Source organism: Chiloscyllium plagiosum, unplaced genomic scaffold (assembly GCF_037043375.1).
Source record: "Chiloscyllium plagiosum isolate Xiang-an unplaced genomic scaffold, Cpla_swu_hap1 HiC_scaffold_4, whole genome shotgun sequence".
NCBI lineage: Eukaryota > Metazoa > Chordata > Chondrichthyes > Orectolobiformes > Hemiscylliidae > Chiloscyllium > Chiloscyllium plagiosum.
The window spans coordinates 117,414,573-117,442,093 of record NW_028270142.1 but is presented as its reverse complement, the minus strand read 5'-3'; the positions used below and the strand labels follow the sequence as shown (position 1 = coordinate 117,442,093).

General features: G+C 39.7%; 2 protein-coding genes across 3 annotated transcripts in view; one reads left to right on the top strand and one right to left on the bottom strand.

The window, feature by feature from the left end:
• Positions 1–27,521, bottom strand: part of tg (thyroglobulin) — a 367,649-nt gene that overhangs the window by 125,914 nt on the left and 214,214 nt on the right. The window lies entirely within an intron of this gene.
• Positions 19,642–27,521, top strand: part of LOC122548915 (src-like-adapter) — a 46,338-nt gene continuing 38,458 nt past the window's right edge. Inside the window, exon 1 of one of the 2 annotated variants that reach the window (XM_043687885.2) lies at positions 19,642–19,844. The gene's annotated coding sequence lies outside the window, so the exon portion shown is untranslated. The remainder of the gene's footprint in view (positions 19,845–27,521) is intronic. The other variant, XM_043687883.2, reaches the window with a different exon arrangement.

Genomic DNA, 27,521 nt, shown 5'->3' with positions numbered 1-27,521 from the left:
TATGTTTGACTAATTTATTAGAGTACTTTGAAGAACTAACAAGCAAGGTTTCCAGATGTTGCTAGATAAACGTTAATATATAAGATCAAACCTCATGGTGTAGAGGGTCACATACAACCATGGACAATGGACTGCAGTGGTATGTGGACATAATGTAACATTTTTGTGTAAGCAAGATGTAACAAGAGGAGTGTCATAGGGATCAGAACTAGAGTTTCAATCATTTGGAATCAATATAAATTCTGGTAAGGATGCTGATGCTACAATGATAGGTAGGAAAATAAGTTTTGAAGAGTAAAGAGATATAAATAGCCAAGTATGAAAAACTGTTACCTTGTATACTTTGTCAGGAGAAATTGAAAAGTATGTTTTACATAAGTTGAGAAAGATTGCATAACTCTGAGGTACAGAATGCTCTGGGTGTCAGATCTTTTCCTGGTTTACAGGTTCAGCAAGTGATTAGGAAGGCAAATGGAATGTTGCTGTATTTACTGAGGAAAATAGAATTACAAGCAAGTGTTGTTGCAACTGTGTAGAGCATTTCTGAGTCAGCATCTTGGGTACTGAGTACAGTGCTGGTCTCCTTATTTAAGAACGCATGTAAGTGCATTGGGAACCATTCAAAGAAAGATCACTCAACTGACAGCTTGAATTCGGGGTGGGGATGTTGGGGGTGGAGTTTTCTAATGAAAGAAAGATTGGACAGGCTTGGCTTTATCTATTCAAGATTTGAAAAAAAAAATGAGAGGTGATCTTATTGAAACATATAGATCCTGTGATGACTTGACAAGGTTCATGCCGAAAAGATGCTTACCCTTGTGGGAGTGAATAGATCTAGAGGATACAGTTTGAACGTTCGGGGTCTTCTATTTAAGATGGAGATGATAAGGATATTTTTGTCTCAGTGTCATGAATCTTTGGAACTCTACCCCAGAGAACATTGGGCGTGGAATCATTGAATATTTTTGCAGTAAAGGTAGATAGATCTTTACAAACACAATAATCAAATGTAATAATCAAGGGTTAGGCAGGAATGTAGAGTTGAGGCCACAATCAGATCATACATGGTGTTGCTGAGTAATGGTGCCAGAGTTGCAAGGCCTCTTTGTATGTTTGTCTGGTGAGGTTTTGTGGGAGGGTGGGGGATGTGGGGTAAAATATTTCCAGTTTTTGTGAAGGTGATATCTTGGTCAATCATCCAACTAATACATTCAGTGTGAACACAATTCTTCAATGCCATGTTCAGACACACATCTAAAGATTGCACTACAGATATTAGACTGCCTGATTATGACTGTACTGTAGCTGTTATTTCTTCTCAGGTACAATGGAATCACAGAATTGTTACAGTCCAGGAAGGAGGCCACTGCCTGCACTGGCTCTCCAAATCAGCATAATGACTTTGCACCATTCACCTGCCTTTTCCCCCGTGATTGATTATAAGGAATTTATAATTGTACTGAAGTAATAAGCGATATTCTTCACACAGTTCACCAGGAAACCCATTCCACACATTATATTGATCTTTAACTTCAAGCCATCCTCAGCCATCAAATACTGCCATGGTTATGCACAGGTACTCCTCCAGGGAACTTGATTTTCAGCAAACTTTATGTTTTGAAAGTTACCATTGACTTCTATTTTGTTGCATTGGTTCTGCAGGCTGCTATCACTCTGATGAATTACCGGAAACTGGTAATTTTGATATGAAGTTATCTTTATGCAATCTTGGTCGTCTGCCACGAAAAGAGATCAGTTGCTCTGAAATCTTTACTGGTACAGAATTTGTTTTGGCCCACTAAAATACATATGTACATAGTTTCATGAACGTCAGAAATGCACAAAGAAAATAATTTTCAAGCACCCTTTCTGATAAATGTTTCTCAATACGAGGCTAGTGACAAGTACCTGTTCTCATGCCACATTTGCTATTGAGTATCTTCAGTAAGTCAGAATCTTTCCTCTTTCATTCTCACGAGTTTCTCAGTAAAACTGGATTCGCTTGCTGCAGCACAGTTATTTGATGAAATAGCACATGGTACATCTTTTATCTCAAAATCAATTTTTGATTTCATTCATCATGTTGAAAGATTTATTTATCATTGTACTTCAACCTATGCATTTAGCACTGTGTGGCCCTCTTTTAAACTTCCATACATCTTTATATCTTCATGGATCCAAGATGACAGCAGAAGTAGGATGCTGCAGCCAGAGCTCAACTGCGCTGTCCATTCCTTTTCTTTTTTTCTCTTTTCATTTCTCTCTTCTGTGTTTTTCCTCTTCAACCAGCGTCATGGAGCAAAGTGGGAGCAACCAGCAGAGCAGGGATGATGGCCAGCGGCCCAGTGTGGATGTAGCCAGTAGAGCGGGAACAGTGGCCAGTAGTCCAGTGTGGGGGGTAGCCAGCGAAGTGGGAATTGTGGCCATCAGAGTGGAAACAGTTGCCAGTGGCCCAGTGTGGGGTTAGCCAGCGGAGCGGGGCTGGTAGCCAGCAGAGTGGGAACAGTGGACAGGGGCCCTATTTGGGGGTAGCCAGTGGAGCAGGAACAGTGGCCAGGGGCCCTGTGTGGAGGTAGCCAACGGAGTGGGAACAATAGCCAGCCGCCCAGTGTGGGGTTAGCCAGCGGAGCGGGGATGGTGGCCAACGGCCCAGTGTTGGCATGGTCAGCACAGCGGGGATGGTGGCCAGCGGACCTGGAGCCAAGATGGCTACTGGTTGGGAATTGGTGGAGCCCTGTCAGACGATGTGGAAGTCCTTATAGCAAGACTGTAATGTCTAATGTTTTAACTGTATTTCTTATTTTCCTAACTTATTCTATATATATCTATAATGTGGTGTAACTTTTTTATTTATTTTCTCTTTTTTTTGTACCTAGGTACTTTGTACCTCAGATGGTGTCATGTGTTGGTGACATTGTATACTGTACTCCTTTTGTAACTTGAGTATACGTGGTGATAAACCTAATTCTAACAAATTGCTTTGTGCCCTGTTGTAAGGTTTGTAAAATGAAATTTGTGAAAATGCTAATTGCAAATGCAAATATAGCTTGATATGTCTGAAAGCTAGGTCAAAACATACACCAGAATTTGCAGAAACACTACTTTTGAATCATCTTATATGCCTGGTTAACTTATAATTCACACTTAGAGTAGCAATGAGGGATATGAAAACTCCTAATCAAAACTGGTGTTGAACAATCAATATCTAGTAAGAAGAACAGGAGCTGATGAAAATCTTGGCACTAACTTCAAAAGACAGCTATAAAAATAAAAGCAATGAAATTCCACCCCATCTATACAACAGCAGCAAGCAGTTCACGCACTCAAGTCCCTAAGTGGAGCAAGAATCGACAACTTTGAAATGAACCAAGCTGTGAATGCACCTTAACGGAACAAAGGAAAAAAGAAAATATTCAAAGCTCAACTTATTTTAGTACTCGACTTTTTGGAAAATATTCACCTGCTTGGTTCACTTGTCTAGAATAATTCAGAACTGCACATTTAAAGATTGTGCAGTTTGATTTAAGAGTAGGGTGAGAATTTAATAAATATTTTTTAAAAATATTGGATACATTTTTCCTAATGTAATAATATACTATATAGGTCAAAGGAATGTATCCTTCTTTATACAGTTTTTATCCCAGCTGAAATAACTCCACAGAGCCCGTAATCCTGTCACCAAGTCCCCATTTGTTTATACATGGAAAGTCCTTGACATTGATTCAGCTTCCTGAAAGCCAGCTGTCAGAGTGAACAAAACACTTGACACTTCTGCTCATTTTAAAAAAAATTTCTTTTATATAAACTTGATGAATTCTGCAACATTTTCTAGTGAATCTGTATACATGACTGAAATAACTCTACAGACGCCAGATCACATCTACAAGTCACCCTTTATTTGCACGTGGCGAGCCCTTGACACTGAGACACTTCTGCTTATATCTGTCAGGCAAGACTCCCTGATTTGGCCAGATTAACAGCCCCAGTCAGGCAACTCATATTCAATAATGTCCACTTGGCTGACCTGGTTACAATCACTGCACCAATGTAGTTTCAGCATGGCCAACTTAACAAAACTCTCCATGTGCATACTCAGACAACTGCAGTTTCACACTTTATGGTGGAATTGAACATGTAAATTGTACTAATACTATTGTGGGAGATGCCATTGTTAGAAGCACTATCTTTGACTTCAGACATTAACTAAAGGTCACAATTGTTCATTTAAATTAATGTTATTGCTCATATGTAAGTATTTAAAGAACAATTGCAGACTATGTGGTCATTTCAGGTATACACACTTTTAAGTGAACATTAACTGGCTTTAGTATATAAGAGATGAAGACCATCTTCTGAAAGCTCAGACCCATGTACCATGTGATCTGACATCATTATGTCATACCTCTTTTTGGACATTCTCAGTGGCCATTCCTAGAATAAATCTTCCCCAAGCTGATATTCACATTGATTTTATACATTACTTACATGATTTTCCATAACTTTCCCTCCTCGTATTGTTTTTGTGGTTTCCAGCAAATTTTTGCGAGGTGGTTTTACCAATATCCCTCAATATGTATAGAATTCTATGGGACCTTGTAGAGATTCTGTAATAGTCTCAATGTTGAGCCCAAAACTTTGGCCAATAGCCTTGTGTCACTGGTTGAAGATTGGTCTGCCCTATATTATTCATCATGCTACTGTCCGTGTGGCATTAACACTCAGTCTTACTGTCTGGGTGCAGTGTTAGGTTCAAAAATGATATCTCCAAAGCAGATTATTAAGGGTGAATTGGACATGGCATTAAGCAATTGAAGGAAGATACATGAAAAGCAGGCAAAGGGAAAGCAGTTGGTTTTTGCTGGCAATGACCTTGGCTTGGGACAAACCACTTTGCAGCGACACCTGGATATGTTTGTGAGCACCAGGCACCGAGGAATGCTTGGGAAAGTACTCAGGAATGGCAGTATAGCGCATGAGATCTGATTCAGAATAGTATTAATATTGGGGACTTTTCCCAGCTCAAGGACCTTTCTGCAGCAGACTGGGACTCACGAGATTGGAGCTGTGAACATTTTACCTTTACTCTAGGGTTCGTGAAACCAGTGCCTTGGAAACTCAGGTAGACTTCCAAGATCTAGCCATCACCTAAGAGTCCCTGAAAAGTGAAAGGAAAGAAACTTGCTCGTTGAATGTGTCTAAAGTAGTTTAAGTTAATAGTTTCACTCATTAGTTTGCTAAAGTCAATTAAGCTAATATATTGCTTGATATTGAAGCACATATGTCTTATTTTATTCATTTTGATGAGACCTTAGAGAACCCATTAAGTACTTTCAGCCTAACAATACTCTGGGAAAGGAAGGAAAATTAGGTTCAGAACTTGAGCTTGTCAAAAGTTGACAGGAGTGAAACTGTTCTGTAACTTTATGGAGTAGCATAGTCAAGCTAAATAAGCTTTTTAAAAATATACTATACACCCGTCTATTTGTTTCTATCAGTCAGTTTGATGAGTCTGGAACATTGATAAATCCAGTACAGGCTGTGAAGAATTGGAAACATTATGTGGTAAACTGGAGCCCATTTTTGGAGATTACTATATTCAGGATTCCATACATGGTCTTAAAAGAAGATACTACAGTCTCTGAGGTACATCTGTTGACCTTCTGGACCTTGATGCATTGGGAATAATAGTCAAAGTATACAGTCCTTTCATAGGCCAGTAGATCAATGTCAAGACATTCTATGGCCTAGCTGTGAGGAGAATGGTAGAAGTTCTTTCTACACCTATTTATGAAGTGTGCATGTGTATGAAGTGACCATGTTCTCCAACTGCATCAAGGGAATGAAGGTTTTACCTGGACACCGTTTGGATTGCTGCACACTGGTCTGAAAATAGCAGTGAAAATACTCCAGAGATGCCCATACAGAGAGAATGTGGGACCACAAACCATTCATTGTAAACCAAATGGTCATTTATGATACTGATGTGACAGCATTGTTCAAAATATTGTGACAGGATAGGATTATTAAATTCCTGCAACTTCTTTGATGAGTGAATAGTTAAATCAGCAAATGCTTTTGCTTCCTGAACATGCTTGCTTGATCTATTGATGGGAATTCTTGACAGAGGGACAGTAGGTGTCTGTGATACATTTTCTGTGACCATTGCATAGTCTATCAGCCACACTCAAAATCTCTGGATTCTAGGATGCCTCTTCGCAACCTGCTTTGTGTCTAATAAGGTTATCAACGTGATCAATTTCAATTCTGGATGGCCGAAGATGTAGGCAAATAATTTACAATAATGCCCAAGTCATTGTCCAAGTCGTCTTTCACATTGATGGCATATTTTTCATCTAGGTCAGGATGGAAATTTATGAGACTAGATATCTGATGCCATCACACTGCATCGGAAATAAAACTGCTCCCAAAACTATGAATGAGCTAACTTCCATTATTATAGCTTGAAGATCAGGATCGTTCTTTGTATCTCAAATGCCTGAAGTCGGCCTTTGACCTTCAAGTTGGTTCCTTCTGACCCAAGCAGTTGGATGGATAAAGATTATTGCATAAATTCTCTTGTCCATTTAATGCTATTGGATGGAACTGTCCTGCATTTCCTGTGATCAATGTAAGGTACCTGTGATGATCATTGGTAGCAATGTGTACATTCCAGTATTGACTATCCTGGTCTGTGAAATTTTGCTGTGTGAGTTTTTCTTTAAAAGTGGTTGTTTTTTTTTTCCTTCATTAATACAGGCTTCTGTAATGAAAGGGGAGTGCTGTTCTATACTGTGGAATCCTTTCTGTAGAGTTTCTTTATGCCATCACAGGAAGCTGGTAAAGTGTGGCTTGCCTTTCTTTGCAGTTGTCTTGTTGCTACTGTGGCATACCTTTGGTCCTGCACCTTCAATAGCAACTCTGTCCTTGTTCAGTCTGTCCTGGACTTTGTCTCATCCAGAAAGTTTATAGGTGGCTTCGGACACAGTTCATTGCTTACCTGTGTGGAAGCAGCTTTTCACACTGTGATAAATGTTGCCCGATAGACTGGTCTGTTGACCAGTTTGTCTTAAAGTTCTTCACCCATTGTACTGTCAGTGGGCTTTATTTTAGGCTCTCCATGCTGCTTATCTTTGGGTCTGTCACCATTACCATCATGTAGTACTTCAGGTCTATGCTCTTGTAAGTGAATATTAATAGACTTTACTAAATCTAACTATATACAAAAAATTGTAAGCCAGGACATCTTCTGGAATCCTCCAGACTCAGACTGCAAGACCATGTTATCTTACACCGCGATGACATGGCTCCAGTCATACTGTTCAGTAGCAATTCCCAGAGTAAATACACAATTAACCTTTTACTTCACAGGCTCCAAAGCTGCCTCTCACCCACAAAATTTCAATCGTCAGAGAACTTGTTGACAGCAGTATTCATGAAGTCATCTCTGATCAGAACAAACAGGAATTGGTGGATGTTACTCCACTTCCTTTTTATCGGAGTTTGTCCACGTTGTTTCTTGTGCTTTCGGCTGATTTGCTAGGTACCTTTTATCCAACATGCTACATGATGTCTACAATTACAATTTAATAGATAGAGTAGACAGTCAGAAACTTTTTCCCCGGGTACAACAGAGTGTTACAAGGGGACATAAATTTAAGGTGAAGGGTGGAAGGTATAGGGGAGATGTCAGGGGTGGGTTCTTTACCCAGAGAGTGGTGGGGGCATGGAATGCGCTGGCTGTGGGAGTGGTAGAGTCAGAATCTTTGGTGATCTTTAAGCGGCAATTGGATAGGTACATGGATGGGTGCTTAAGCTAGGACAAATGTTCGGCACAACATCGTGGGCCGAAGGGCCTGTTCTGTGCTGTATTGTTCTATGTTCTATGACACACCAGACTGTAGGAAACCAGTAACTGTCCTAAGTACTTCATAACTTAGAACAAGAGTATTAAAAGCTCAGTGGTAATTACAACATTTGTTGTGGTAACAAGGTTCACAGATCTCATTGGTGGTGAATGACAAATGCATAAAGTTAATGGTTGGAAAAGAAAAGCTAATCAACCATACATGCCCCAAAGCTAATTTTTCTCAGAAGGCTGAGAGTCTTTGGAATTCCCTCCCTCAAAAGGCCCTGGATTCAGAATATTTAATGGCTGAGATAGATAGATTCTTGACTGCCAAAAGAATGAGAGATTGAGGTTAAAATCAGATCAGCCATGATCTTTTGAATGATAGAACAGCGCAAAGACCTAACTTATTCTTGATCGTATGTATATAGTAATATCATCATGGATAAACATCTTTCTTCCCTTAAGTGAGGGGCAGTAAGGGAGAAGGAATACCCTGGAAAATCCACTTCCAACCTTATCAATCAATTAAAACCATAGCAGTACGTACAGCGAGAGATTTTCGCATGAAGTGACATCAGGTATCTCCTGTAGTTGGCCATAATGTTCAAGAAGGGCAAAACTGGTGGAAGTTTTGATTCCTGATGACTACATTGATGATCGCTGTCTGTTGGGACTGGGTTTGGCCTAGTTTCTAGGCAATAATTATTATCCAACGAGGTGACAACTTGGCTGAAGCCCTAGACCTGTGAAGCTGTTGTCCAGCATGACTCAATACCTTATGAACAAATTATTATTTTCTGGAATTCCTTTTACAGGCAAATGTTAGGCAATTTCTACACATATGCCACAAACAATAATAAAATTAGTCATCAGCTCGGAAGTGTTAAATTGAGGGATGTATGGTTATTAGGGCATTTGGAGAACTCCTCTGATCATCTTTCAACAGTGCCATAGTGCTTCTCCTAAGTAAATATGAGGAGTCTTAATTCAATATTCCATGCAGATGGGTATATCTCTGACACAGCAGCACTCCCTCGCTAATGTACAAATGTATAAACTGCTGATTATGTGCTTATACTTTTGAATGTGGTTTGGACCTACAATCTTTTAATTCAGAAGTAAGCAGAGTACTACTGAGTCTGGGATAGGCATTTTAGGAAGAGTTTGGAGCAAAGCCAGCACTTATAAAACCATCCCTGGGTTTATAATAAATTGTTTTCAACAAATGCCATCACTGGATATGTTAGCATTTATGGGGAAAGCTTCTTTTGAGATATTAATAGTGACCAACTTTTCTTGCTGCAGTTCAAAAATGCCCACTACCACCTTCACAAGGGCAACTGAGCATGGATGGTTGACATTGCCAGTAAACACCCACACGAAGGAAAACATTGGAAGGAGATTAAAAAAAAGGAAATGTTGCTGCAAGTGCTTAGATGTAACTCACTGTGGGAGCATTGCTACTGTGTGGATTGCTGTTTCATGCTGTCTTCCACAATTCTGCTTCCCCTTTCTTGTTAAAACCCACTGTGAGGAACCATTTAGGCAGTGGCTAGTCTGACACAACTATGCAAATATAATGCATAAGGTGTGGGGATGAGCTAAAATACTGCATCTAATAACAAATAGCTCATACGTGGTCCAGTCATCTGATTCCTTAGCATGTTCATTGCCTATTCCCACTCTGCCTCTGAGTGAAAAGGGCAGGCTTCTGCACACACAGGTAACGTAAGTTTGGCTATTGATTCACTTTGACATTTAGCCTTGACGACAGCTGACAACGGGAGAGTTTCTCAAAAGGTAAGTTGTTCTATCCAGACCTGTCTAGAATATTCTGCACCAACCAACGTGAAGTGAAATAATGAGTACCGAGAATACTGGTTACCTATTTTGATGAAAAGCCATTCTGCTGGTTTGAGTTACATTTAGAAAGGGTATTAGGAAAAATTCATTCACCAGAGAGACAGACAAAATTAGAATACCAAACAATGAAAATAAATAAAGGAAACCAAAATACTATGGATACTGGAAATCCAAAATAAAACTGGAAAGTACCAGAAAGGCTCAAAAGGTCTGATAGCTTCTTTAGAGACAGAAGCTGTTAACCTTTTGAATCTAACAATTCTTGAATTAGAGTATCTATCATGCACAGGGTGGCACAGTAGCTCAGTGGTTAGTACTGCAGCCTTACAGCACCAGTGACCTGAGTTCAACTTCAACCTTGGGTGACTGTGTGGAGTTTGCACATTTTCCCCATGTCTGCATCAGTTTCCTCTAGGTGCTCCAGTTTCATCCCACAGTCCAAAGATGTGTGGGTTTGATGGATTGGCCATACTAAATTGCCCATAATATCCAGAGATGTATAGGGTAGGAATATTGGCCATGGGAAATGCAGTGTTACAGAGCTGGGGTGGGTGGATGTTTGCTGAACGATCTGCTCCCACACTATGGGGATTCTATGATACAATTGCAAATTACTCCATATTATTGAACAGAGATATATATTGATGGGGGGATTAATATATTTCACATACCTGACCTTTCTCATTTGATGCATGATATTTTGCACCAAGATCTTGATAATGCTACTTTTTTTATATCCTTGAGACATTATTCCATGTTAAAGGTGACTGTGCACTACTCCCACTCTCCTTGCACTGAGTCTTATTCACCCTCTGCTTGTTAATCCACAATTGTTCTCACTTTAACAATGTCTACATTCTAAAGATCTCAACTTTGATTTCATACCCCTCCATGACCATGTCTCTTCATACTCTTGTAACCTCTTTGAGCCTTAAGTCCTCTGAGTTCTCTGCATTCCTTCAATTCTGGTCTGTAAGTCCCCCTTAGTTAGAAGGGACCAAAAAATATAGTGGCTGAAATGACAGGCATGACTCTTCATAAAAACATGGTAGTAAACTTTCCCATCAGAAACAAACTCTCTGTGATTTGATTTTCAATGTGTATTTAAGTAAATTTTTGGGGTAAATTAAAATTGGCCACATTGATAACCTTATATAAACAAAGCAGTTTGCAGTGAGGCTTTCCAGACTCCAGAGTTTGAATCTGGCTGATGGACTATGAGACGGTCACAGAAAATGTAACTAGCCAAGAAACGGACTCAGCCCCCTGCTGTATGCGCACAGTCAAGAAGTGGAACATTAAAGTTTTCTCTAAGAATAGCTGGAGCTAAAGAGAATTCTGGCACACCCTTGTGAGTGGTCCCCACAGAAGTAACTAACTTTAAAATTAATGTTTCTTATAAGAGAATACTTGGGGGGTAAGAGGTAACCCTGAGTGCATAACATATATTGTTATAAGCTTAAGTGTTATCATACTCATATTATTTTTGTTTACTTTGTTCTATACACAATAAATGTTTGTGTTTTGTTAAAACAAATGAAATTTTGTGGTATAGTTCTATTAGTTAACATGAAGTGCTCAGCAATAGAGAGATAGTGAAGTAAAGGGAAGAACATATTACAACCACAATTGCATGAGAAACATTTCTTGGTAAACTAATGGGATTAAAAGCTAACAAGTCCCTGGAAGGTCTGCACGTGTAAAGTCTGCACGCTCATGGTGGTTGGGGACATATATCAGCTTGGGTACAGGATTATTTACTAACAGGGTCGGGATAAATTATTCATTTTCAGATTAGCAAACTAACTCACAGACTGCCAGAGATGGACACTGGCACCTCGAATGTTTACAAAATATTAAGGAAGGGAGAAAAAGGCATATTTTAATTGAAGCTTTTTTAAAATTTAAAGTATAACCTGCTTTAAATCTGTTAAACATCTAAATATGTGAGACTGTTGTTTGCACTGATTTTGTTAACCACTATTTGGATTGGGTTATAGAATCCCTACAGTGAAGAAGGAGGCCATTCAGCCCATTGATTCCACACTCACCCTCCAAAGAACATCCCATCAGACCCAGCCCCCTACCATACTCCCACCCTTACCATGATAATCCATCTAGTTTACACATCTCTTAACACAATTGACAATTTTTTTTAAGCATGGCCAATCCACCTAATCTGCACATCTTTAGATTGTGGGAGGAAACTGGCACACCCAGCAGAAGTGGGGCGAATGTGCAACCTCCACACAGGCAGTCACCCAAGGCTGGAATCAAACCCAACTCCCTAGCATTGTGAGGCAACAGTGGTAACCACTAAGCCCCTGTGCCACCTATCTATGGATCAGACCGATGAGCTGATTGTCTATTGATGGCACGCATACCCTAAGTTCATATACAATAAAATCATTAGAGTTAGCATGTGATTAACTTATCAAATAACTTTGATTTGCTTTATCTAGCTCATCACTGCTTAGATCAAAGCAATTGTCCCCAAAGTATACTCCTAATCAATCATTCAACAGCAGCACCCACTTGTCAGTACTCTTTATATGCAATATTTTCATATTATTAGTATTATAGATGCAGTTGATTTAGATGATTATGAGGCTCCATGTTTACTAATCCTTTTAATGAGGACTTCTTCAATCAAAAGCATTTGAGAATGATAAATGTTAAAGCAGCCACATTAATAGTACACTCTAGTTGAGGCCAGCTAACACAACAAGCCTTAAGAAAGGCGGAAGATTAGAAATGGCTAGTTTGTATAAATTGGGAAAATATATTTACCCATCAGACATTGTAGATTAATTGAGTATTTCTCAATCTGTAATTCACCATTGTGCCAGCCAAAGGTAGCAGTGTGTTCTGTATGTTACCTTTAGCTTTTCTCATACAAGCTTTTAATGTGGCTGTTCAGTATGCCATGCAAACTGATTGCTGTACAAACTTTATTCATGCATATAGAAACTGTGATGTGGTTTTGATTCCAATTATCACACCAATCCTTAACTACAGCATCACAGAGGGAGATGACAGAACTAACAGCATCTACTCTGGACATATTAATTTGAAGAGACCAAAAAATATAGTGGTTGAAAGGATAAGCATGACTCTTCATAGAGACACGCTGGTAAACTCTCCCTTCTGAAACAAAATGACTCCGTGGTTTGATTTTCAGTGTTTATTCTAGTACTTTTTTGTGTAAATTGTTGACTATATATACACACATATCTGGATTTGATTGAAGCCAGAAAATGAAGGGGTGGGGCTTCACATGTGGTAGCTAGTTGCTTATAGAATCATAGAATCATACAGTACAAACAGGATGTTTGGCCCATCAAGTCTGTACTGCCAAAGCTACACCAAATCTACCGCAATCCCAACATCCAGCACTGGGCCTATAGCCTTCAATGTTATGACACTTGAGTGTTCATCCAAGTACTTAGGTTGTGTGATTTCCTGCTTCAATTAGCTTCCCAGAAAATGCATTCTAGACCCCTACGATCCTCTAGGTGAAAAGAAAACTTTCCTCAAATCCCCTCTAACCCTCCTGCTCTTCACTTTAAAATTACGGCCCTTGTCATTGACCCTCTGACTCAGGGAAACAGCTGCTTTCCATTCACGCTGTCCATGTTCTTCATAGTTTTATGATGAGAGTTAGGTAGATTTTTGTCATGATACATGCTACTGTGTATAGGTTTTTCAAATCTCAGTGACTTGGCTTATAAGTAAAGGATAGTGACTTGATTTTGCCTATGGAATCACACAGTATCAAAAACCAGTGTCTTGCTGTTTACCTCAGAAGGTGTTAAAGATGGTCTATTGAACATTTTGAAGGCAGTAGTGACTAGATTCTTGTTAGGTAATGGAATCAAAGGTGATTGATGGTAGGTGGGAATTGGGAATTAAAACACAGACGGATTATCCATGAGCTGACTGAACAGCTAAACAGGCTCGATAGGCTGAATAGTCATGTATTGCTACTAATTTCTATGTTCGTAGTTCAAAACATCAGCTGGTCAATATCTATTTTTACTTGCTTTTTTACACATCTATTGACGTGTCATAAGTGGCTGTGAAAATTGACCAGCCTTGGATATTATTGTTCCGAAACAACCAATACCTAAGCTTTGCATTTATATTCTGTCTTTGGCCTCATATAAGAGCCCAAGAAATTTAACAGGAGTATTATTAACAAAAGTTGCCATGGAGCTAGTGAGGCATGCATTTTGTTTTATTCATTCGTGGGATTTAGGCATCGCTGACTGGGCCAGAATTTATTACCAATTTCTACTTGCACTTGAGAAGATGGCAATGAGCTGTCTTCATGAACTACTGCAGTCTATTTGCTGTGTGTAGACGCACAATGTAATTAGGGAGGAGATTCCTAGACTTTGATACAGTGACAATGAAGGAACAGCAGTACAGTGGCAGTGACAGGACAGTGAGAGGCCTGGGGGAGATCTTACAGGTGGTGGTATTCCCATGCACCTGCTGTCCTTGTTCTTCTAGATTGAAATGGTTGTGGGTTCAGAAGGTGCTGTCCAATGAATCTTGGTGAATTTCTGCAGTGCGCCTTGTAGATAGTACACTCTGCTGCTATTGAGTTTCAATGGCGGAAAGATTGGATGCTTGTGGATGTGGTGCAATTAAGCAGCTGCTTTGTCCTAGATGGTGTCAAGCTTCTTGAATGTTGTTGGAGCTGCACTCATCCAGGCATATGTGAATATTCCATCACACTCCTGACTTGTACTTTGTAGATGTTGGACAGGCTTTGGCGAGTTAGGTGGTGAGTTCCTCACCACAGTATTCCTAGACTTTGGCCGGCTCTTCTAGCCATCGTATTTACATAATGAATTCAGTTCAGGTTTTGGTAAATGGCAACACCTCAAACGTTGAAAGTGAGGGATTCAATAGTGATAAGGCCATTGAATTTCAAGGGGTGATATTCTCTTATTGGGGATGGTCCTTGCCTGGCATTTGTGTGGCTCAAATGTTACTTGCCACTTTTTAGCTCAAGCCAGGATGTTGTCCAAGTCTTGCTGCAATTGGATGGACTGCACAATCATTGGAAATAATCCCAACTTCTGACCAGCAAGAAAGTGAGGAGAGATGAAGAGAAACTTCTTTATTGAGGAGGGTTAGGATTTGGAACGTGCTGCCGGTGATGGTGGTGGGGAGTGAATTCAATACAAGGTTTCAGACAAGGGCTGGATATATATTTGAAAGTGATTAATTAAGAGGGATGTGGATACAGGGCTGGAGAGTGGGAGTAGCTGGGTAACCCTTTTGGGAGACAGTACAGACACAATGGCTAAATGGTCTCTTTCTGGACTGTAAAATCCTGTGATTCTTATGATGGTGGGAAGATCATAGATGATGCAGCTAAAGATGGTTGGGTCTAGAATTCAACCCTAAAGAACTCCTGCAGAGATACCCTCGATCTGAGATAACCGACTTTCCACCACAATGATCGTTGTGTGTGCTAGGAGAGTTTCCCACCTGATTCTCATCGGTTCCAGTTTTGCTAGAGCTGAATTTCCACCAACAATGTTTATGGTATTCCTTTGGAATATATGCAGATTTTCCACCAAAATTACAAGAACCAATTGTGTGAATGATCACAGAATCCACCTTTATTGTATTTTATACCTGCATTTTGCACAGAGTAAACATTTGAGATCAGTGACCATTCACTTTATTTTTGTTTCCGTTTCCATTTTTACTTTGGATTTCCAGCATCTATCATTTAATATTTTGCTTTTTGTTCAAACCTTCAGGACTGGGTTGCAATCAAATTTAAGATTTATATTCATTCTACCTGCATATTTTAACTAAAGAAATTTGCTATAAGGAACCAGTTAATAGCATATGGTGCAGGGTCAATCTGTTAAGAGAGACGTGTCTCCTGAGATCAAGGAGTAAGGTTTCCAGTCATTATTTGCAGTATTTTAAGGCTCCGGGATAAAGTACAGTGAATTGTTAGCAACATTTGCAAGCTTTGTAACCAGCAGGAGGTTTTTGGCACTCAATTCATATGGGAAATTCACAGATGCAGAAAGCTATATTTAAATTTTCCAAAACTATTAAGAAACATATGTGAGTTGGGGGCTCAGAATTGTGAGGTTTGGCTGACTTTGTGGTATACTGGAACATCTAGCCATGTTGATTGTGAACTATCCAAAATGTCCATCAACATCACTTCAATCCCGTGTGATTAGCTCGGAAAGTATTCCGGGCTGGATTAAACATAACTGTCCTAAGCATGAGCTTTGGCCCATTGTCACCTCTGAGGTAGAAAGTCATGGGTTTCAATAGCCTTGTAGAGATTTGCCAAATTAATCTAAGCTGACATTACAGCACAACAATGGAAACATATAGTGCTGTTGAAGGTATCAAACTTTTGGATGAGATATTAAATTTCAGCCCCCTCTGCCTCCTCAGCTGGATGTGAAAGATCCCATCACACTAGTCAAAGAAAAGATTAATTCTTACTTTCTGGTCAGTAAACAGCCCTCAACAAGTGACACTGAAATAAAACTGAGTATTAAAAACATAAAACATAGAGTATATAACAGTACAGCACAGGAATGGGCCCATCGGCCCACAATGTTCTGCCGAACATAACACCAAGTTCAACTAATTTCTTCTGCCTGCCCTTGGTCCATATCCTTCTAATCCTTACATATTCATGTGCTTATCTAAATGTTCCTTAAATGCCCCTACCGTACCTGGCTCCACCACTACCCCTGACAGCACATTCCATATTCCTATCACTTTGTGTAAATAATGTGCCCCTCACATCTCCTGTGAACTTTCCCCTTCACCTTAAATACATACCGTCTAGTAATTGACATTTCAACTCTGGGGAAAAAGGTTCTGAACATCAACCCTAACTATGCATCTCATAATTTTATAGATTTCTAACAAGTCTCCTCTCCGCCTCTGCCATTCCAGAGAAAACAACATGGGTTTTTTTTTAGTCTCTCCTTATAGCCCATACCCTCTAATCCACACAGCATCCTGGTAAACCTTCTTTGCACTCTCTCCAAAGCCTCTGTATCTTTCCTTTAGTAGGACGACCTGAACTGGACACAATATTCAAAGTGTGGTCTCACTCGGGACTTGTAGAGCTGTAGCAAAACCTTGTGGCTCTTAAACTCGATCCCCCTGTTAATGAAAGCCAAAACACTATATGCTTTCTTAACAACCCTATCCACTTGGGTGGCAACTTTGAGGGATCTATGTACTTGCACACCCAGATCCCTCTGTTCCTCTACACTGCCAAGAATCCTGTCTTTCATCCTATATTCAGCACTTGAATTCGACCTTCCAAAACGCATCACCTTGTATTTATCCAGGTTGAACTCCATCTGCCATTTCTCAGGCCAGCTCTGCATGCTGTCTACATCATGCTGCAGCTTACAGTAGCCCTCTATACTATTGACGACATCTCCAACCTTTGTGTCATCTGCAAATTTACTAACCCCTCAACCTCCTCATCCAAGTCATTTATAAAAACTACAAAGAGCAGAGGCCCAAGAACAGAGCCCTGTGGGACCCCACTCAACACTGACCTCCAGGCAGAATACTTTCTATCTACAAGCACTCTCTGCCTTCTGTCAGCCAACCAATTCTGAATCCAGTTCTGAAGTTAGTAAGACAGGATGCCCTGCCCAAAGCCATGCTAACAATCCCTAATTAGGTCATGCTTTTCCAAATGCACTATCCCTAAGAATTCCTTCCAATAGCTTCCCAATCATCGATGTGAGACTATAGTTTCCTGAATTAACCCTATTTCCCTTCATGAACAGAGGGACAAAATTAGCTACTTGCCAGTCCTCCAGGACTGATCTCATTGCAGTGCACTTTTGGAAGTTACGCTTAAAAAATTGCTGAATTGGCTTTTAAAGCACTTTGTGTCATTCTGAGACACTGAAAGATGCTAAACAAATGAAATTTCCCCTTCCTTTCTTTGAGTTGGCAGATGTTTTGAATGTGCTGATCTCCATTAACAAAGAACAACAGCAACTAGATTTTACAAAACCCATTTTGACACAGCAAATTGTCCCAATATGCTTCACAGAGGTGCAAGAAAAAACAAGTATTAGGTCAAAAAAGAAGTATTGGAGGGTTACTAGAATTAACGTGGAGATGAGTTTTGAGGAAGATGTATGAAGGAGAAAAAGGAGGAACTTAGAGGTAGAACTGCAGAGTGTGAAGCCGAGGCAGATGAAAGTACAATGGTTGATGATTTCAAAGAAGTGGAGATTCTTGGAGTGAAGTATTATGGTTTCTGAGGATTGGAAGACATCACAGATATAAAGACTGGCATTTTATGATCCCTTGCTGATGGGTTTGAAAGTGGGGGGCTGGTGGAGGAACACTGAAGAGGGAATGTTGCACATACCCTGTCCACTAATAACTACCCACCTTGACCTGTCTCCCATTTTAACAAGGGGCAGTGAGGTGTTGGATAACCTGCTCTCCTTTGATATGTTGGTCAATTAGTGGCTACTTATGTGTCTCACCCCACCATAACCAGCATTTTATACAGAACTGGGGGCATTCAATGTGAGTAGAGAGCCTGCAACACTTTACCAGGCACTCCCCTAAAAGGGAATCATACCCTACTTTTCAACATTCCATCTTGGCGTCTTTATTCCCACATACCCATCTTTCTAACTCTGCAATCCAGGCCCTGCTGATAACCTGAATGTACCTGAAGTCCATCAGCTCCACCTGTTCAGGGATTGACTGTGGTCTAGCATTCTGAGACTGTATTTGACCACTTGTCACTGCTGGAACTATATAGCTGCTGGTCATTTGACCAGCAGTTCTCTAAGATGGCACTTCCTCCCAGAAAGGGACCCTCTATCTTTTTATTGTTCAGAACAAAAAGTCTGAATGTCTCACTCGATGTTGTTGTCATTCTACGTGTACGTGTGTAACTCCTCTTGACATTCAATGACATTTCCATCACTGAATCCCCTGCTATAAAACATCTGGAGAGTTTCACTTGAATAGAAACTGAATTGGACCAGCCAAATACAGTGGCCAAAAAAAAGGAAGCAGCTGAAAATTCTGTACCAAGTAACTCACCTCTTGATTCTCCAGTGCCTCTCAGCTGCATACACCATCAACAGGATGTACTGTAATCACTTCTCCATTGAGGGCACCTTCCAAATCCACAACCTGTACCTTGATCGATGGAGGTAGCAAATGCAGAAGAAAACCACCAGCTGCAAGTTCACCTCCAAGCCACATGCCATCCTGACTAGCAATCGTATTACCATTGCCTTACCGTCTCTAGGTCAAAATCCTGGCACCTTCTTCCAAACAGCATTGTGAGTATACCTACATCAGATGCATTTCTGTAGTTCAGCAACAACGTTCACCAACATCTTTTCAAGGATAACTTGGGAACAGTAACAAATGTTGGCTTTGACAGTGTTGCCAATTTTCCAACTTAACACCATTAGTCCTGATGAAACTAAGCATATCAAATGGGAATGTTTAGCAACCCATTTTGCATAGTGCATGTTTTCTCTCATTTGAAACCTCAATTAGCTATAGTCCCACATACAGGCATCAGCAAGAAGTATTTCAACAAATAATCCAATGTATTATTTATTGAAACCAAAACTGCTTCACTTCTTGGCATAGACACACAAAGACACTACTCAGAGGCATTGGCATACATACATGCACCAGTTCAAACAGAGACATTGAGAAACACAGAGACATAAACAGGCGACAAATCACATGAAAGAAATATAAGGTAAGTGGGGTACCCAAAGTTAAACGAAGCTGAAACAGAAAAAGAAGTTGAGGAAAAGGAGTAACCGCACCAAGTACTTCTGCCATCTGTAACAGGAAGCACGTGGAAAACAAAATAACCACTAATCATTCTGACATCACAACCAAAAAAGAAGTGCTGCCGATCAGTAGCTCACACTGGCTGTCACCACAAATTCCGCTCGGCACAAAAAGCTGACGAGAACAAGGATCTCAGCTGCTGCTCTGCTGCGCTTTGGAAGGTTTCACTACAGCTCCTAGAATGATGCATGTCCTTCAAAAATACTACAATTTACCCTGCTTGTTATAAGAAAGGTGTGCTGTTCAAAAGGTAAATATGTAACTTTTTTGCCGAAAGGAGATTTTCAAAAATGAAATTGCTGACAGGAAGCTCATTTTTATTGTGAAACATAGAGAAGTAGAGACGTTGTTTTGAATTGTTTTCAAATTATTAAATGGTTTCCATATTTCTGTAATCTCCTCCAGACCAATTACCTTCTGAGGTATCCACGATCATCCAATTCTAGCCTCTTGTGCATCACCGATTTTAATCCTTTCACCATTGCCAACTGTGCTTTCAGCTAACTTGGCCGTAAGCTCTAGAATTCCTCATCTAAAACTTCCTATATTTACACCTCCCTGCCCTATTTTAATTCGTTCCTTTAGAATTTATCATTTTGACCAGGCTTTGAATTTTCTGTCTTGATATCACTTTCTGTGGCTCAGTGCTGAAAATGCTTTTATTGATAATGCTTTTGTTAAGTGCCTTGGGATGTTTCACTATGTTAATGCTATATAAATGCAGGTTAATTTTGGTGTTGTTATTCATTCTCCGTACCTGTCTTCTGAAGCCTCTCCCTCCTTCTGGGGTCCAGCAGTAGAGGTATTTATGTCACTCAATGTAATATTGTCATGCATAAGCTTAGATGAGTCTCTGCAAGCTTTCAGCATAGAAGACCACACAAATGTGCCTTAACCCAGACCTATATATAAGAGCATAAGATATAGGAGCAGAGTTAGACCATTTGTCCCATCAAATCTGTTCCACCATTCAATCATGGCTGTTATGTTTCTGAACCCCATTTTCTTGTCTTCTCCTCATGATCCCTTTGCTAATCAAGAACCTATCTATCTCTGTCTTAAATACCTTCAATGACTTGGCCTTCACAGCCTTCTTCAGCAATGAATTGCACAGTTCCACCACCCTCAGGCTGAAGAAATTCCTTCCCAACTCAGTTCTAAAGCATCATCTCTTCACTCTGAGGCTGTGCCCTTGGGTCCTAGTCCCTCCTACTAGTGGAAACATCTACTCCAAGTCTGTTCTATCCAGGCCTCTCGGTATTTATGCTTGATTTGTAGGAAAACGATTCCCAGGAAAAGGTAAAAGTGATGGCCAAGATATCAATGTTGACTGAATCATGGAGCAGCCTTGATGGGCAGACTGTCCTAATTCTGATCCTGTATCTAATGGGCTGCCCATATGATTTTTTTTTGCATTCTAACCTCGCAATTATACTCATTTACCAAAAAGAAAAAAGCGGCTAGCAGGCATTAAATCTGTTTTCAAAGTAACTCTTGCAAATTAACATAGCAATTATGGAGTTTTATGGTATTTTAACAGCATTTTCCCTGTGCAATGGGGTGAACCGAATAAGAATTGAGATGACTGTAGGATGAGAACACAGTTAGAGGTGCTAAGTTTTCTTCCTGAACTGCTGTAGGCAAAGGTGGTGCTAACAAGAGGGAGTGCCAGGATTTTGACCAAAAGAATATGACAGAATAGCAATATGTTCCCAATTCAGAGCCGTGAATTGTAGACGTTTCAATACAGAGAGAAGTCACTCAATAATTTCTTAGATATTATCATACAGATTTTTCTGACACATTCAGAATTATTATCTAGGCCTCTGGGTTACTAACTAATCCAGCATCCTTCAACAGTGATTGTAGTTTTGTAGTAAACACATCATGAAGAGGGGAAAACCGATAAAAATATAAAAGTGTACGTCATTCTGCTCCTCAAGCCTGCTCCGTTATTCAATTTGATCATGATGATCTGATTTTAACCTCAACTGCACATTCCTGCATAACATCTGAAAATCTTTCATGCCATTAGAAACCAAGAATTTATCTACTCCTGCCTTAAAAGTATTTAAAGTTTCTGCATATACTGACTTCTGAGGAATTTCAAAAATTCATAAGCAACTGAAAGAAAAACTTATTTTTCGCATCACTATTTTTAATGAGCACCCCCTTATTTTTAAACTATGACCCTCAGTTCTAGAGTCTCCCACAAGAGGAAACGTCCTTTCAACTTCCATCTAATCAAGAGCCCTCAGGATATATTTCAATTAAGTCACCTCTGAATCTTCTAAATGTCGCAGGATTTGGGTCTAGCCTTTCTCATAAGGCAGGTTGTTCATTCCAGGTATTAATCTAGTAAACCTCTGGAATGGCTTCCAATGCATTAACATTCTTCCTTAGATACATGACCAGTTCCGTACACTGTAGTTAGATGCAGTTTCACAAGAGCTCCGCTTAACTATTACGTAATACTTGGAAATGAATGTACTGGTTGTACAGGACCTCTATTTTGAAGTATCCAAGGCCAGTAGTGAGTGTCAGTCTAAATCACCAGTTTTACTAAGACTTCCTTCCAAACAAGTATCTTGCAAACAATAAGGCTCCTTGAACAATAATGAGATGAATACTTACAGTTTTGTTTAGGGAAGAAATGTTAACTAAGACATTGGGAAAACTATAGCGTATTTGAATCTTACAGTATATAAAGTGTTTGTTCAGGCCATTGTACCTGTACGGCTCTTGGAAAGAGCTGCCATATTTTATTTCACATTCTAGCTTTAAGTTACTCAGTTTGATCTGCCTCGCATTAACAAATACAATGTTGCAGAGCCTGAGTAAGAAAGAATTCACCTCTTTTCTCCTCTGGATCTTTGCAAATGATTTTATAACTGTGACCACTGATTGCTAACTCACTCAGCAGAGGGACTAATTTCCTCCTTTTACTTTACTAAAAGCCTGTACTTCTTGAATGATTCAAAAGGTCTCATTTTAATTTCTCTTATAAGGAGAGCAATAATAACTTTTCTAACCTTTTCTCATAACTGAGGTCTCTCATACTTCATAACATTCTTGAAAACCTCCTCTGTACCCTTTCTAACGGGCTAAAGTCTATGTTCCAGAAATACACCAGCTGAGGTCTAACTAGAGATTTTCAAAGGTATAAAATAATCTTCATGCTTTTGTGTTCTTCTCTGTTTAAAAGTAATATACATGCTTATTTAACCAAGTTGTCAACTTGTCTGTTCCCTTCAATGATTTTTGTGTATGGATGTTAATGTTTCAATGCTCATGTACATTTTACAAAATCATGCCATTTGTAGCATTCTGTTTCGTTGTGTTAGTCCTCTGAAGTGCAACATTACATACTTCTTCATATTGAACTCCACCTGTGTTGTTTCTGTCCATTTTACTATCCCTTCTATATGATTATACTGAAGCCTATAAATTTCCTTATTATAACCTACTGCATCACCAAGTTATGCATCATCTGGAAACCTTATAATACTGTTCTCACACCTGAATCTAGAGAGTTTATTGGAATTGAATAGTTATAGATCCAAAACTGACCATTATAAAAATGCCATTGCAAACTACCTTAGTCTGAAAAACATCCATCCATCCATTAACATTTTCTGCTTTCTGTCACTAAGTGAATCCTGTATCCATACTTTGTCTTTCCTTTAACCCACTGCTTCAATTTTCTTAACAAACTTCCTGTGTAATACACTGTTGAATGGCTTTTGATTGTCCATACATGCAGCATCCATGCTGTGTTTTTCTGCAATTAGTGTTACAGGAACTCTAATATGTGAATCACCCCGATAAGCAATTAGGCCACAATCCAAACTCTATTGAAGCAGTCCTTCAGTATTGCACTGCAGCATCAGCCGGGGTTATGCACTTAATTCTTTGAAGCACAATGTCAACTCTACAAGTATGAGCTAAAATGATACTATATGATTACATTTTATTCAGCTTTAGGTGGAATCATTTTATAGCTGTGTGTTTTACCATTACACTGTCAATGTTAGCAACTGGTATATTGTATAGCGGACCTACTAATAGTCTAACGAAGAGCAGAAAGTATTACTCAGCACTTAGGACAGTAAGAGTTTACATTGTTGCTATGGCACAGATGACTTTTGAAGTGGCAGGAAAGTAAACTACCAGAGACAGGTCAGTGCTGTGTAATTTATTTAACAACACTGTAGACAATAGCATAGTTTCACTATTCCTCTATATGAACAAATTTACACTTGGACTCATTTTAAAGATTATGAAGATTAAAATGTTTCTGTAGCATGTCAGAAAGCATGAAAGGAGACTATTTGATCCATCATGCTTATGGCAATGTATTGAAAGAGCACCATAATTGGTCTTGCTCTTCTGTTTCTCACACATACTCCTGCAAAATTACCCGCTTAATGTACTCATCCAAATCCCTTCAGAAAGTTATTGTTGAATCTGCTGCCACTGCTGTTTATGATGGTTCCTTCTAGGTCACCACAATTCCTCATGTAAAATATCACACAAAGGTGGCATGGTGGCTCAATGGTTAGCACTGTTGCCTCACTGCGCCGGGGACATGAGTTTGCACATTCTCCCAGTGTCTGCAAGGGTTTCCTCTAAGTGGTCCGGTATCCTCTCACAGTCCAAAGAAGTGCAGGTCAGGTGAATTGGCCATGCTAAATTGCCCATAATGTTGAGTGCATTAGTTAGGGGTAAATGTAGGGTAGGGGAATGGGGCTGGGTGGGATGCTTTTTGAAGGGTTGGTATGGACTTGTTGGGCCAAATGGCCTCTTTCCACATTGCAGATAATCTAATCTAAACAACACCAGGTTATAGTCGAACAGGTTTATATGGAATTACAAGCTTTTGGAGAGCTGCTTCTTTATCAGGTAGGAGCAGCGCTCTGAGAGCTAGTGCTTCCAAACAAATCAGTTGGACTATAACCTGGTGTTGTGTCATTTTTAACTTTGCCCACCCCAGTCCAACACTGGCACCTTCATATCATCTAAAATACTTCTCCTCATTTTACCTCTGGTTTTACTGCCAATTATCTAAAGTCAGTGGAAGCAATTTCTCCTTACTTACTCAATCAAAAGGGGAGGTAGTGTAGTGTTCATGTCCAGACATCAAGTTAATGATCTGGGGATAGGGATTTGACTTCCAAATGATGGACAGTGAAATTTAAATTCATGATTAAAATTATGATTAAAAAGGTTAACCTAAGTGTAATTACTGCTGAATGTTGTAAAGAAACTATCTGGTTCACTAATACCCTTTAACAAATTCAAATCTGGTATCTGCAGCGTGCACGTGAAGCCAGACCCACAGCAATTTGGTTGAATCTTGAATGTCCTTTAAAACATCCGAGCAAGCCATTCAGTTGAATCAAACTGCTACAAAGTAAAGGTATGAGACAGGACAGACCATTTAGCAATATCCTAAACACCAGAAACAACAATGGCAAACACAGCTCTATTAATACAGCAAAGCCTTCCTTACCAAATCTGGGGTTTGTGCCAAAATCGTAAATGTTGTCCCATAGACCAGTTAAGGAACAATTATACCTACAGTCAGTGTCTCAGAAAGCACCATTACCATCATTGGGCATATCCTATTCCCATGAACAGGACAGACCCACCACAGGTAGCAGTAAAGTGGTATACAGTAGAGAAAGAGTTGCATTAGGAATCCTTAATTTTGGCTCCAGACCCCATGAAGCGTTATGGCATCAAGTCCTGCTGATTACCCTCCGCTAACCCCTCATAGCTGATGAAAAGTAGTCCTTCTTGTAGAACACCACTTGGAGGAAACATTGAGGGTAGCAATGATGTTGAATGCCTCAGTACAACCACAAATGACTGAGCTGACCTAATCCTAAAAGACATCTGCTGCATACCCAATCTAGCAGTTGTCACAAGAGAACCAACAAGATGAAGAAATTTACTTGAACACATTGTTACCAATCTACCATTTACAGGTGAATCCATACATGGCAGTATGAACAAGATAGATGGCCTTTGTCTGGGTGAGGTTCTGGTTATGGCAACCTGGGGTTAATGTAGATGGAAAACATTCCAGCAACCTTTGCTGTGAATGGACCTTCTCTCCAAAATTGTCTTTACCTGTTTTGCGAGACATAAGAAACCTAGCTAGCCACTATACATCCTGCAAAGAAAGTCAGATCAGAGACTCGCACACTCTTGCCAATCATTTCCTGGGAACAACTGCTCTCTGCTCTTTATATTCAAGTTGCCACTACGCTTTTAATTTCTTGGTTTTCAATTTTCCAACTCTTCAAAAAAAAGTATAAAAAGTACCATACCTCACAAATCTAGAACTCACACTTAGCAGCTTATAATACTTGGGCATCTCTTTCTAAATCTTAACTATTAAGAGTCTTATAACAGTGGAATTCAGACAAGGTTTGGCAGGAAGAATAGAAAAGTTGGATGTTATTTAAATGGAAAAAGACTGCAAAAAGCTGAAACACAGGGTGACTTGGGAGTCCTGTGAATGAATCACAAAAAGCTAGTATCCAGGTTCAGCAGGTATTGTGAAAGTAAATGTTCATGACCTTAAAAGGAACAAGAACAAGCGATTTAAGGTGATCTGCAAAAGAAGCAAGGATGAAGTAAGGAAAATCCTTTTCACTCTGCAAGTAGTTTGGGTATGGAATGCATGCCTGGAAATGTGATGGAGACAAGTTTAATTGAAATATTCAAGAGGGCATTGGATGATTAATTGGATAAAAATAATGTGCAATTATGTGGAAAAGGCATGAGATTGGTACTTGTTAATGATACTTGTTTATTGAGCCAGTACAGTTAAGCCGGACGCTCTACCGAATTTAGGTAAAAACAATGACTGCAGATGCTGGAAACCAGATTCTGGATTAGTGGAGCGCTACTGAATTTGGCTAACAATGTGATGATGTGGGCGTGGGAATTAGATTTAATTTAAATACTGGGAGCAATTTGAGACCCAAAAGTCACATTTCTGTTGGCTACATACTGAATATACTGCAAGACCTGCATTATCACTTGATGTTATTATAGATGGAAAAAGGCACTGTCAAATAGTGAAAAGGGGTAGGATTGCACAATTATGTTTAGAAGCTCTAACTCGGTGTTGCTCAAAAGAGTGTCATGTAACTGTAGCATGACATCCCTCAAGGGAGCTTTACGGAAAATAACCTCACCAGTATTACACAGGGGACCTTGATGGAAAGACAACAACAATGCAGCATCACCACAGAGCAAAGTGTTTAAGAGATATAAACACTGCATATTTTTTGTCTGTGAGAAGTGGAATCACATTTAGTTTCCCACACCCAAAGATACCACAGACTTTCCACTTCTATTCTAGCCTAATTTGCATCCTCAATGAAAGCGCAGGCGCATTTTGTTGCCAATAATCAGCTGCATTGCACTCAACGTTAATATGCTGATAAGGCCCGATTTCAACCCCACCTGGTATAAAGCTGCCAAGCTTACAGATAGGGCAGTGAGAACCTCTTCCATTCCTTTATTTTCAACCAGTTGGGAGACAGAATGATCCTCGTGTGAATGTGCACATCAGATCCTGAGGGCTGACTGAAATTTTAACATCAGGATTGGGCAGTACAGACTGATGTTATTTTCCTGTCAGGCCAATCTGGTGGTGAAAGGGAGCTGAAGCCAGGAAACAAAACTATTTATTTCTTTTTGGGTTCCTCATGAACCCAGATAAATCCTTGGTGACAGCCTCCTGCTACTTTAAGTCTATTTATCATTGAATAGGTTTAGGCTGGAGACTGACTACGATTGGGTACATAATAAAGACTTTCTGGGGATTTGCAGGGCATTCTTACTGCGTTTTGGCTTTGGGCTTTAGTCTACAACATATATTTTTGATAAGATGAATAATCCTCCCTCA